General features: G+C 50.9%; 1 protein-coding gene across 1 annotated transcript in view; it reads left to right on the top strand.

Moving 5' to 3' along the window:
* The first annotated feature begins 279 nt into the window (after window positions 1-279).
* Window positions 280-13,165, top strand: part of MC1R (melanocortin 1 receptor) — a 33,218-nt gene continuing 20,332 nt past the window's right edge. Inside the window, exon 1 of the mRNA XM_088449416.1 lies at window positions 280-351. The gene's annotated coding sequence lies outside the window, so the exon portion shown is untranslated. The remainder of the gene's footprint in view (window positions 352-13,165) is intronic.

Below are 13,165 nucleotides of genomic sequence, written 5' to 3'. Positions count from 1 at the left end.
CCTGCTGGGTGGACTCCTGAGGCTCAGCCTGTGTATGGTAGAAGGTGGATCTGCTGTCAGCGGGGAAAGTCCCAAGACCTCATCTACTGTGAGTTTAACCAAGCAGGAAAACATCAGCCTGGCATGTTAGAAGCACAGGGGGACGCTGCCCTGCGCACAAGCAATAGCTCAATAAACAGAACTATAAATACCACTGCAATTCTCAGGGCATCTAATTGTACAAGGGGACACAAAAGAACTAAAGGTTAATAGCCCCACCGCCTGTGAGCTAGATATAACCTGGAAGGTCGGAAGTAGAAGACATCACCGACTTCAGTGCCAAGACATTGTGACAACCGATCTATGCCCAAGGTAATATAACTTTATTGGCACTGCTGATATTTGCATAGCTAGGTCTCTGTTGAAGATTAGTAAGTAATGAAGTTACATTAAGGAATGATAAGAGGAATGGTCTAATTACCTTTGTAAATATTATTTTACTGTCTTAGTACAAAGGTGATGCTGGACGGCTGTTTTGTCTTATACATAATTATGTTTTACTAGCAGTTCTCAAAAATGAGAGTAGTACCAACATCTACAACATTTTTGGCTGGGTGTCAGTTTAGGTCTGCGAATCGGCTCTTCTAACCTATGCTAAGCTTTTAATTAATAATGTCCTATCTTATACTTAATTTAGTTTTTTCTACCTAAGTATTAAATAGTAAATTGGGGACTTTCATGAACACCATGAAAATGAATAATATAATAATTAATGTAGTAATTTATTTTCAAATTACTTTGCAAATAGGGGGATCAACCCATGCTTAGGAACCAATCAGTTCCTAGCTATTATCTTCCATAAGGTGCTAGATAAATAAGTAGAATCTGATTGGGTGCTACGGGCAACACCTCAGGTTCTATAAACCTGCACTTTAGTACTGTATATATACCCCTAAATGTCATTGTAAACTATGATTTGGACCTGGCCCATAGGTTAAGAGGCTGTAGGTAATGTGATTATAGGCCTGCACTAGGGATGGCCATCGGTGGGGTTTCCATAGATGTTTACAATCGATGGGTCCATTGGTGGTTACCGTCATGGGACAAAAACCATCTATGGTGAACCATTGATGGTTTGCACCCCTCAATGGCCACCGGTGCGGGCCAATCAAAAACAGGGGTGGGGCTTAGCGGCAGCCAGGGGGCAGGGCTAAGTTACGTCCTGTCCTAAAAAAAAAAAAAAAACATTGGCTCCCACTCGTTCATCGGTGGCTAAGAACCATTGGCTCTTAGTCATCGATGGTAAAAGTATTCAATATCGGTCATAAACCATCAATGATTTTGAATCATCGATGTTTGATGGCGATCCCTAGCCTGCACTGCTTCAGATCGATGCATTAGGGAGCATTACTTCTGAGTGTAACATAGCAAGTTGCCATTTCTTGATAGATATACAGTAGACCCTTATTTTTTTCTTACAGTTGTTGTTGTCCATAGACATAGAATAGACACAGATTTGGAGAACTAAGGGCCTGATTCAGAGCCGCTCGCTAGCGGCAGTACGCTCGTTCCGAGCGATGTTCGCACATCTGCGCATGCGTACGGTTTTTAGTACGCATGCGCGAACCAGTCAGTGCGGCCGAAAATCGCTTGTAAGCTATATAGCGAGTGCCTGCTATTTTGAGTGACAGAATGAGGAGTATGTGGGTGGTAACAGGGGAAGGTGCTTGAAAACGGGGAGTGGAGATCAGAACGCAGGCGTGCTTAAAGGTCAAACGGGCGTTTTATGGGTGTGCCTAATTAATACAGCAGCGTCACTGACCACGTCACTGGGTTATTTTATAGTCAGAACTGCTCGCAAAATAGCGGTTGAAAAAAGCAACCACAAGAATAGCGAGCAGTTCATACGCTGTACGATGTACTCGATTAATCTAATAAATAGCGGACATGACGTATGGTGCGAGCGGCCAGGGGGCGTTTTTATCAAATAAACGAGCGTATGTTTTGCGCGCTCGTTCAGACTTAGAGGTGGGAACAGACTGCAATTTGCGAAGGGATCATTTGAATAGCCACCCCTTGTTTTTGAACGAACGACCGCAAATAGCGAACGGCTCTGAATCAGGCCCTAAATCCAGTTTTACAGAACAAATGGGTGCAAATGTCCATGAATACAGATTAATCTTGCTGCCACTTTGCTCATTTGCTGTATATTAGAGATGAGCGGTTCGGTATAGCTGAATACCGAACAGACCCGAACTTTGGTGTTCCAAGTCGAACCAAGTCCTGACTCTTCTCACCAAGTTTGGTACTCGCGTGTTTTGGATTGCATGTAAGTCCCTCCCTCTTGATTTCACAACTTAGGTGGACGCCTAGGGCCTGGTGGGTCCCAAGGGGCCCGTGGCCGGGCCCCCCTGGAATCCGACCCTGGAGAGAACATGCAGCTTCACAGTCACTTCCTGAAGGCTGCTCAGTGGGTGCGGGCACGCTGTGACGTGATGTCACATGATCATGCTTGCCAGGAGCTGAGCAGTCAGTGCCGGATTATAGGGAAGGCGACAGGGGCGGTAGTCCCGGGGCCCCCACACATAGGGGGCCCCCAGACAGTGTCCCCGGCACTATCCCCAAGAAGACCAGTGGTTTTTTTTTTCAACGGACTAGGAGCCGCCTGCCGCGGCCCGCGATTAAGCCCCGCCCTTCCGTTTTTGGCTCTGCCCCTTCTGTTGCTGCTGGCCTGCTGCCTCTAGAGTAAGTAGTAATTTATATATGTATATGTATATCTGTGTGTGTATCATAGTTGCCGACATTCAGCTCCCTCCTCCTGGGTGGGAGCTGAATGCCTGCACACAGAGGGGGGGCGTGGCCGGGCACTGACTCTGAGCTAAATCGCGTCATCGTGGCCCCGTCCCTCTTCACAATGCCGAAAATAAAGTCATTGTGAAGCAGGGGGCAGAGCCACGATGACGCGATTTAGCACGAATATATATATATGTGTGTGTGTCTAGATATATATATATATATATATATATATATTTATTTATTTTATTTATATATATATATATAGATATATTGACACACACACATCAGACAACCCAATGTATGTGTGTGTGCGCATGTATATACACATATATATGTTGTTTGTTTAAATATATACATACATATATATACACATATATGTGTATATATATATGCGTGTGTGTGTATAGATATATATAGATATATATATATATAGATATATATATATATATATACACATAAACACATTTATTGATAGGGGCCCCGATACGTTTGTTGCACAGGGGCCCCCACAGACCCTAATCCTGCCCTGCTGAGCAGCACTCACTTGCAGCAGCCAGTACTGCAGCAAAGGGGGCCCGCTGGTCTTGGCTGGTCTGCTGACAGCTGTGCCACCCGGTCCGGAGAGAGTTCAGCCAATACAGCTATTTGGGATTCCTCCGGCAGCGCTGATCAGGTTCCCAGCGGAGTGTGGTGCCAGTGACGTCACTCTCATTATGTTCTGGGCCCGCCCTCTCTGCTGCTCCAACCCGCGTGTGACAACCTGTTGATTTGGGAGTCGGACTTGACCCTTTTGTCTCAGGCTGCACCTGGAGATGGGAGCAATGCAGGTAGGTAGCATGGCTTACATGAAGTAAGAATCAGTTATTACAGGTACTGTACATGACACAGGTACTATGCTGGGTGGGAGGGAGGGGTGGGGGTCTTGACATTTTTATGGACATTTTTCTATTTAATCTGACTTCTTGAAAAACTCACACCCCCTGCCATCTTTCAGCACCCCATAATGTCTGATAACCTGTTTTGTTATACATCATGTCTAATTTATACAGTATCTAGTACAATCTCTGGTAACATGCTCTGTGATTATTCTACACTAATGTACTCACCTCCCTTGTTCTGTCCCACCACTACTCCCCAGTGCAGAGCCGTAACTAAACTCTTTGGTGCCCTGTGCCAGAACGAGCATTGGCGCCCCCCTCATTTTTCAAAGGGACATAATGCACCCAAAAATGGGGAATGACCTCATGGGGAAGAGATAGGAGAGGCCAGGAGATGCTGGGGATGAAATAAGAGGAAGCTACAAGCGAGAATGATAATAAACAGAAATTTGACAGGCCCAAACAGCGCCCCCTGCCCTGTGGTGCCCTGTGCCAGGGCACCAGCCGCACTACCCTAGCTACGGCCCTGCCCCAGTGGTCCCCCTTCTTTCATCACCCTCTTTCACTCTTCTTGTTTCCCCCTTTACTATTAACTCTTCTCCCATTTTTTCCACTCTCTTTACCTCTCTTTGTTTGTTCCCCACCCTCAGTTGCTTCAGCTTTATCATCTTCACCTCACTCCTGGCTGACTGTCTAGTATTGCCTATGGCTAGCAGGGAGGGGAGAAATGTGCTGTTCTGTGAGAGGTGAGGGGAGAGGGCCCTGTGCTGTAAGGGGAGAGCGGCCTGAGCTGAGAGGGGTCAGTGATGTGAGGAAAGAGGGGTCTGTGCCGAGGGGAAGGGTGGGCCTGAGCTGAGAGGGGTCAGTGATGTGAGGAAAGGGGGTTTGTGCTGAGAGGGGCTTTGTGATGTGAGAGGAGAAGGGGGGGTCTGTGCTGAGAGGGGTCAGTGATGTGAGAGGAGAAGGGGGGGTCTGTGCTGAGAGGGGTCAGTGATGTGAGAGGAGAAGGGGGGGTCTGTGCTGACAGGGGTCAGTGATGTGAGAGGAGAAGGGGGGGTCTGTGTTTAGAGGGGTCAGTGATGTGAGAGGAGAAGGGGGGGTCTGTGCTGAGAGGGGTCAGTGATGTTAGAGGAGAAGGGGGGGTCTGTGCTGAGAGGGGTCAGTGATGTGAGAGGAGAAGGGGGGGTCTGTGCTGAGAGGGGTCAGTGATGTGAGAGGAGAAGGGGGGGTCTGTGCTGAGAGGGGTCAGTGATGTGAGAGGAGAAGGGGGGGTCTGTGCTGAGAGGGATCTGTGATGTGAGAGGAGGGGGGATCTGTGCTGTGAGAGGAGGGGGGTCTGTACTGAGAGCGGAGAGGGGTCAGTGATGTGAGAGGAGGGGGGATCTGTGCTGTGAGAGGAGGGGGGTCTGTACTGAGAGTGGAGAGGGGTCAGTGATTGTGAGAGGAGGGGGGTCTGTGCTGTGAGAGGAGGGGGGTCTGTACTGAGAGTGGAGAGAGGTCAGTGATGTGAGGAAAGAGTGGGTCTGTGTTGTGAGGGGAGGGGGGTCTGTGCTGAGAGGGGTTGAGGTTAGGCTTCTGGCGGCAAAGGTTAGGGGGAGGATTAGGGTTAGGCTGTGACGAGGGGGGGTTAGGTTTAGGGGTAGAGATAGGATACTTACCGACAGGTGTCCGTGTCCTAACTTTGTCGGGATGCTGGCATCGGAATTCTGAGAGCCGGCATCCCATACCCAACCCATACATACATAGCCGACGTTTCAAGGCCGCAGCGGACCTTTCATTCAGGGTGCTGTACAGGGGCATGAATCAGAGGTTAAAGTGTGGTTTATTTATTAGGCGGGCGTGTATTTGTTAACATGTTGACAATTTTTGCCTTGTATAATTGAGTTGCTGTTTTTGGTAGATTTGGGATACTTTCTTTTCAGTGTTGTTACATGATATGTTACTAGTATTTATAATATTTCAATTTATTGTTCTGTTTATTTAAAGAGCTGATGAGCCACAGATTGTAATAATGGTGAGAGGGGGGCCCCAAAATTGGTATCTTGCACTCGGCTCTTAGAACAGTAAGGGAGCCGGCACTTCACACAGGTCCACGGGGGGAAGCCTGCACCTCCGGCACCCCCGTGTGACAAAAAAATGAGGTTTTGGGCCACGAGGCAACACCCCAACCTGCGAGGCCAAGCCCCCTTACTTGACGGCGAGCTGCGCAGCTGCGCGCAGTGCAAACTCTCTGCACCAGGTGAAAAGAGAGGTAGGGACGCCACTGGCTATCACAATACTTATCTATTTTTGAAATGTCCTCTCCAGGGTCAGTGGCATCACTATGGGGGTGCGGGCCGCACCCGGCTGTCACCCTCGGAGGGGTTGAGACCAAAATGCCAGCAATGTGACATTCTCCTGTAGCACTCGGCTCCTGTCACACAGGAGAAGCCGCCAGTGCATGCACTAGCCTCCGGGGGCAGCCCAGCATCTCCGGGAACGTTGGGCACTCCCCCCGGAGTGATGCAATAGGGTTTCCCTTTAAGGCCACATCTATTTTTTTAGGCCACGCCCCCTTTTTGAGCCATGTGCATCTTCGCCACGTGGGGGTGGGGGTGTACAGTGCGCATCGGGTGTCACCAGACCCGGTGACGCCTCTGTCCGGGAGAAGCAGGTGGGCAGTGATGGGGGCGGGGCTGGACTATTTGTGTCATTAGGCCCACCCCCTTTTGACAAAATGCTGCAAATCACATACATTTAAATAGGGGGCAGGTTCAAATGACACAATTATCATAGAATTGCATCATTAAACCCCTCCCCCCACCAGGCTGCAGATTCCCAGTAAGTTTCTCCCCATTCTGCACACTTCACTAAGAAAAGAAGTGCCTACTCTTCTGGGGGTGCGGCTTCTGGAAGATTTTGGGAGAGTAGGCAGTTATAGCTAGCACCTGCAATCCAGTGCACACAGGCTATTGTCTATAGGCCTGATTCAGCTTTGGGAATAGAGTAAAGGGGCACATTCACTAGCAGACTGTGAAAAGACTGCATGATTACAATGTCGTAATCACAGTCTGTGCTGCGCCTACACTGAACTATATGTTCCTTGAACATTATCATCCCTGCACATGCACAACCTGTCGATATCGGTAGATTGTCCTGCATGTTCAGGCGATGATAGATGTCAAAAATGACCAGTGGGAGCGCGCATTGCTGGTTGCAGATGTAACATGTGCAGAGAGATTTAGATTTGGGAGGGAGGTGTCCAAACTGACATCTAAATTGTAGTGTAACAATAAAGCTGTCCAGCATTTGTGGGCTGCAGGCAGAAGCTGTACCCCTTACATTGCAGCATGGTTTGTCCATATTCACAGTTACTTGCTTTATCTTACTCAGGGGCTGATTCAGACCCGTTCGCTATCTGCGTACGCTCGCTAGATGCGTATGCAAATTTGTGAAAGTGACGCCACGGGAAGCGAACACTCGCCAAGGCATAAGCACGCCCGGCATGTCTTAGCGAGCGGCCACTTTGTGTATGCGTACGCCCAATCGCACAGGCAGAGCCGCCCACCATCAACACGGCATGTGACGTGTACTATGACGCTGCCTGTTAATTATGCACGCCTCTAAAACTGTGTTGAAACACAGGCACGCCTGCGTTCGCATCTCCAACCCCCCGTTATTAGTGTCCTCCCCTGTTACCACCCACAAACGGCCTCTCCTGTCACTCATTACACTGGGCTGTCTTTGCAGTGCGAGCGGTATGCGATCGCAATGAGTAGTTCGCGCATGCGCAGAACGAAGCGTGCGCATGCACATACGCAGAACATTGGGCCGCTTGCGATTGCGAGCGCACGCATATAGTGAACGGGTCTGAATCAGGCCCTCTATTCCCAAAGCTGAATCAGGCCCTATGTCATAGTTGCCTACCTTTAATTTCCCCTCCCTGGAAGACGTCCGGGGAGGAGAAGCATGAGTTGTGATGGGGGCGGGGCCTGATGGTTTGCGTCATTAAGCCCGCCCCCTTCATGGTAAATAGCTGCGATTGGCGCACATTTACATAGGAGGCGGGGCTAAAGTATGCAGTTCATTAATAATCGCGCCATTGATTCCTGGCCCCTACACGGGGACCCGCGATCGCCGCGGAAATTCTCCCCATTCTGCCCACTTCACAAGGAAGTGGACATAATACGGGAGAAGTCCTACCCTTCCGAGGATGCGGGGGGGGGGGGGGTTACCCGAAAAATCGGTCGCCTCCCTCGAAACCGGGAGGGTGGGTATGTATGCCCTATGTTTGTTAGAAGTAACCTTGAAGTGAGCTGCACTTACTTACAATTGATACTATAGATGCTATATTCTTTTACACTGCCACGTGCTTGTGCTGCTGCTCTGTCACTTAGTTTAGCCAGTCAGCTGGCTGCAACCTTTGGCCAGAATTGTATTGAAATACCGACGGCTCTTTAGCCGCCAGTTCAAATACCACCTCCGGAAGCCCAACAGCAGGAGATCCCGACGCGACTACGTAAGTAATCTATCCCTCCCCTGCCCTCCCCTCTAACCCTAACCCACCCTTAGTGGTGCCTAAACCTAACCTACCCAGGTGTTGCCTAACTCTAAGTCCCCCCCAGTGGTGCCTAACCCTAACCCCCCCTTGCGGCACCCTAAACCTAAGTCTCCCGGGGGAGTGCCTAACCCTAACAAGCTGTGCAGCATTTGTGTGCTGCAGGCAGAAGCTGCCAGTATTTACCCTGCATGCAAAAAATATGTATTTGCACCCCTTACATTGCAGCATGGTTTGTCCAGGTTCACGGTTACTTGCTTTATCTTACTCTATTTCCAAAGCTGAATCAGGCCCTATGTCATAGTTGCCTACCTTTAATTTCCCCTCCCCGGAAGATGTCCGGGGAGGAGAAGCAAATGAGTCGTGACGGGGGAGGGGCCTGATGGTTCACGTTATTAAGCCCGGCCCCCGTCACAGTAAATAGCTGTGATTGGCGCACATTTACATAGGAGGCGGGGCTAAATGACACGATTAATTTTGAATCGCGTCATTAAGCCCCGCATGCTAACACTAACACTCCCGGGGTGGAGGGGGTGCCTAACCCTAAATCCCCCCGGGGGTGCCTAATCCTAACCACCCCCATCTCCGGCTTATCTTCATCAGGCTTGCCTACCCTCCCGATTTGGTCGGGAGCCTCCCGAATATCGGGTGCCGCTCCCGACCCCCCGGAAAGGCAGGCAAGCCTCCCGGCTGCCGCCTACCCCCCCAGACTAATAGTAAAAACCCCCGCTGGTGGGGGGCCCGATGGCGCGATTCGCGCTGAATCGCGTCATCGTGGCTCCGCCCCCTGCTTCACAATGCCTTTTTTCCGGCATTGTGAAGAGGAGGCGGGGCCACGATGACGCGATCGTGCGGTCACGCCCCTGGCCCCGCCCCCAAAACGGCATCATAGCCTGGCCACGCCCCCCACACAATGCAGGCATTCAGCTCCCTCCCGGAAGGAGGGAGCTGAATGTCGGCAAGTATGATCTTCATACGTACCTGCCAGAGTTCGCATTATGCCCGCGCAGCAGGATTGCGGCATCGGTATTTCAACTGCCAGCAACCCGTCCCCCGGCATAACAACTGCATCCCCTTTGGCCAATATTGGTGAAAACAAAATTGTGAGCAGTGAGCAGGTCAATATTTACTGGAAATGGATGAAAATTGATGTTAATAACATTATAGGAACGACAACAGGTCCAAGTTACAATATTTAGCTGTTTTTATCAATTTTAAAAGAAATCCAGATATAAAAGTAAAAGTGGAAGTAAAACACTTTAGGGTGTTTTTTTCCAAAACCAAAACACAACGATGATTAAGAGCCAAAACCAATATGCGGGGGTCTGCGCAAATCCCTAATTTATAAATCCAGAGTTATATATGCAGACATGTGTTCTGACCCCCCCCCTTTTTTCTTTCTTTCCTGGTTCTCTTCCAGGAACCCCCCCCCTACATTACTCTCTCACCCATAATGACTTTATAAAATTATAAAGAAATGTTTTCTACTAAATTGCTCACTGACTGTTTATCTAAGGCTGAACTCTGATGTGTCTATTATTTGTTTTGTTTTGTCATTGTGTTTCCGTATAATGTCATTTTTAATTAAAGTTTAAAACAACAAATGATCATATAAGTGGCAGGAAATAGTGCAGGAGGGATGGGGAGACGCTGAGGTGGTGCCAGGTCTTCTGCTGCTTAAATGTATCCTCTGTTACTGAGCCTCAGGGCCAACTGCTGCTACCGGGCAGACACACTAGCAGGGGTATAGGCAGGATTTCCAGAGGAAGGAGGGGCTGGGGACATTTCCAAATACCACCATGAGGAAGCCCTATTTAAGTAGCCGTATGCTGCCTTCTCTATGGTACCAGCAGAGGAAGGGTTTCCCACCGCTGCATGTTAGTTATACGCTGTACGGCTCCAACACTTCTGTATAAATGACATGGACACAAGGGGGTGCTGTAGAGCTGTGCAAAATTGAGGTGAATGTAACTAATATATCTACAGTATCTGTCTTGTCTCTGTCTATATATGTAATAAAATAGTTGGCTACTCTGTTGAGCTGGTATATAACCATCTTGATGGTGTATAATTATATGGACACACTGCTGGCTTGAAAATAGGCATATGAGCCCCTCTGACTGGCATATAATAATATCAGAACATATGGTTCTGAATAATGTGACATGATATGATTGATTGGCCAAGCTATTTTCTCTAAAAAAGTTACATTTCTACTTCAGGGTCCATAGGGTATCCACAGGATACCTTGGGGTATAGGTGTGACGTCAGTCGCAGGGCACCAAAGAGTTAAGCTTTCAGCCTCCCAGGATGCACTAGGTCCCCCTCCTATACCCCGCCCCCGGGCCAAGGCACCTCAGTTTAGTTTGGTGCCCGGCCGGAGTCGGGTGCACCTGTTGGAGTGGGGGCTAGAAGAGCCCCTGAAGCTTTTTCTTCATGCAGCTGTGGCTGCACATCTGGATGAACAGCATGGACAGTCAGTCCTGACGTCCATGCTGTCTTCCCTACACCCCGCCGGTACTGATCCGGGGATGCTGGTGGGCGTCTGGGGTCACAGCTAGCGGTGACCCCAGATGCTCCGGACCATGGCCGGATTCAAGGGGGACAGAGGTAAGCAGCGGGGTCCCGCGGTGGGTCCCCACTGATCACATGGTCCTAAGTCCCCAGGCAGGGGGCTCCCTGGGGACTGGCTGCAGCGTGGAGCCAGGCGACCAACCTGCGCTTCCACTACCCCCTGGGACAGCGGACCGCAGCAGAGCGGTAGCGCTGCGGCGTCCCAGGGGTTAAATGCATGCCAGGGGAGCGCGCCTTCCCTGTCTCACAGCCGGCGCCTCCCCCGCTGCACACAGCCCTCTCTGCACTGTGCTGACTGGACCTGTGTCAGCGCTCCTCCCCCAGGCCAGCTTCTCTCTGCTCCTCGGCATGGTGAACGCTGCTGGAAGCCTGGAAGGAAGCATCGTGGTCTGGGTCCCCCCGCATACCTCTCCTCCACTGTGGCTCAGGTCTGTGTATGCAGCGCTGTGTCCTACCAGGCCCTGTGTCTGTGTAGTTGAGTGATCAGCGCTGTTAGTGCAGGAATTGTTATTTCTCTGCATTGTATGTGACTGTGCTAGCGCTGCTGCCTGTAACTTTATCTTCTCAAAACTGTCAGCTTTATTACTGTCCCTGTTCTTTCTGCTAAAGCCCTTGCAGTGCGGTGCTGCAGGGTGGTCTCTCGCCTATTTAATACTTAATTGGTGAGAGAGGTCACATACGTGGTGCCATCATGTCTGAAAGTGATTTTCCCCTCCGGCTACAGTGTACCACGTGCAAAGTACCGTTAGCGGAGGGGGAGGGTAGCACGGAGGGCCTTTGCCGGCACTGTTTGTCCATGGCGCGGCCTATTACGGTTACAGCACCAGTACAGGAGCCGCCCTGGGCTTGTTTCGCTCAGGCGTTAACAGCTTTAGTGGGCCAGTTAGCTCCGCAGCCCGCGTTTACTCCGGTGGGTTTGTCCCTGCAGTCTGTGGTGTCGTCACCCATGCAGGGGTTCCCACGACAATTGGTGGTACCCCACAGTCTCCCTATTTCCCCGCTCCCGGGTTCTCAGGAGCCAGCGTGGGTTAACTCCCTGACGAGTTCTGTACAGCACTTGTCGGATGTGTTGCAAGGGGAGTCTGTGATGCGGCCTCATAAAAGGCCGGTGGCGTCTCTGTCCGCTCCTTATGAGGATGACGAAGGGACGTCTGATGATGGGGAGATTCTGGATCCTTACGATCAGGAACCTCTCCATACTAAGGACGCTGATGCTAAGTCCAAAGTATATATTCCTGGACTTATTCGGGCGGTCCGCACAGCCTTGGTGATTGAGGACGAAGTTCCCCCAGCGGCTAAATCTAAGTATGCCTTTTTCAAAGATGTGAAGGGCGATGCCACAGTCTTTCCTCTTTCGGGTCAGTTGGTGGACCATTTAGAGGAGGCGTGGAAACAACCTGGCAAAAGATACCAGCCGCAGAGACGCCTGGCGGTGGCTTATCCGTTCGCGGATAATTATTTTGCTAAGTGGGAATCCCCTCCACAGGTGGATTCTCACGTGACCCGTCTTGTCCGTAGTGCCACATTGCCGATGCCATCCATGTCCTCCCTTAAGGATGCTACGGACCGCAAGGTAGAAATCTGCCTGAAGTCCGCTTATTCCCTTGCAGGGGGGGCAGCACGGCCGGCTATGGCCATTTGCTGGGTTGCCAGAGCGATGGAGCGCTGGGCGGATTCATTAGAGGCTTCTTTTGAATCCGACTGTCCGGCCGAACAGGCGGAGTTGATTGGCAATCTCCGTGATTCGGCCACCTACATCAACGAGGCGGCTCTAGACATTAGTACTCTGGTGTCTAGAATTTCTTCAGCAGCGGTAGCTGCTCGTCGCACCTTGTGGCTGCGATCCTGGAAGGCGGACGCAGATTCCAAGAAAGGTCCGGAAGCGTTGCCGTTTAACGGAGAAGTTCTCTTCGGTCCGGATCTGGATAAGATTGTGGCCACGCTGGCGGCAGCCAAATCTGCTTGTCTCCCGTCGGCCGCTGCTCCTTCTGGTTCTGGACCATCGTCCTTTCGGTCATCTAGGGCCCAGGGCAGGCCCAAACCACAGTCGTTTCCTCGACAGGCTGGCCCTAAGAAATCGGTCAAGCCCCGGAAGCAGGCATGGAGTACCAGACGTCCGGCCCCCAAGCCAGATGACAAGCCTGCGGCCTGACGGTCCGGGCCTCCCTTTGGGGGATCCCAGGGTGGGAGGCCGCCTGCTACAGTTCGCCCAGTGTTGGTCGACCACTACGACAGACACTTGGGTTCTGGAGGTGGTTTCCCATGGATACGCCCTCTCCTTCCGGCACAGACCCCCGGCTCGATTCTTCACCACGGGTCTACCATCAGACCGGAACAAGGCTACGGAGCTGCGGAAGGTATTGCACACTATGCTCCAGGCTGGAGTTATAGTGCCTGTTCC

The sequence above is a fragment of the Taudactylus pleione genome, unplaced genomic scaffold (genome assembly GCF_031769625.1).
Source record: "Taudactylus pleione unplaced genomic scaffold, aTauple2 ptg000484l, whole genome shotgun sequence".
Lineage (NCBI taxonomy): Eukaryota > Metazoa > Chordata > Amphibia > Anura > Myobatrachidae > Taudactylus > Taudactylus pleione.
This window is presented reverse-complemented; position numbering and strand designations above follow the sequence as displayed.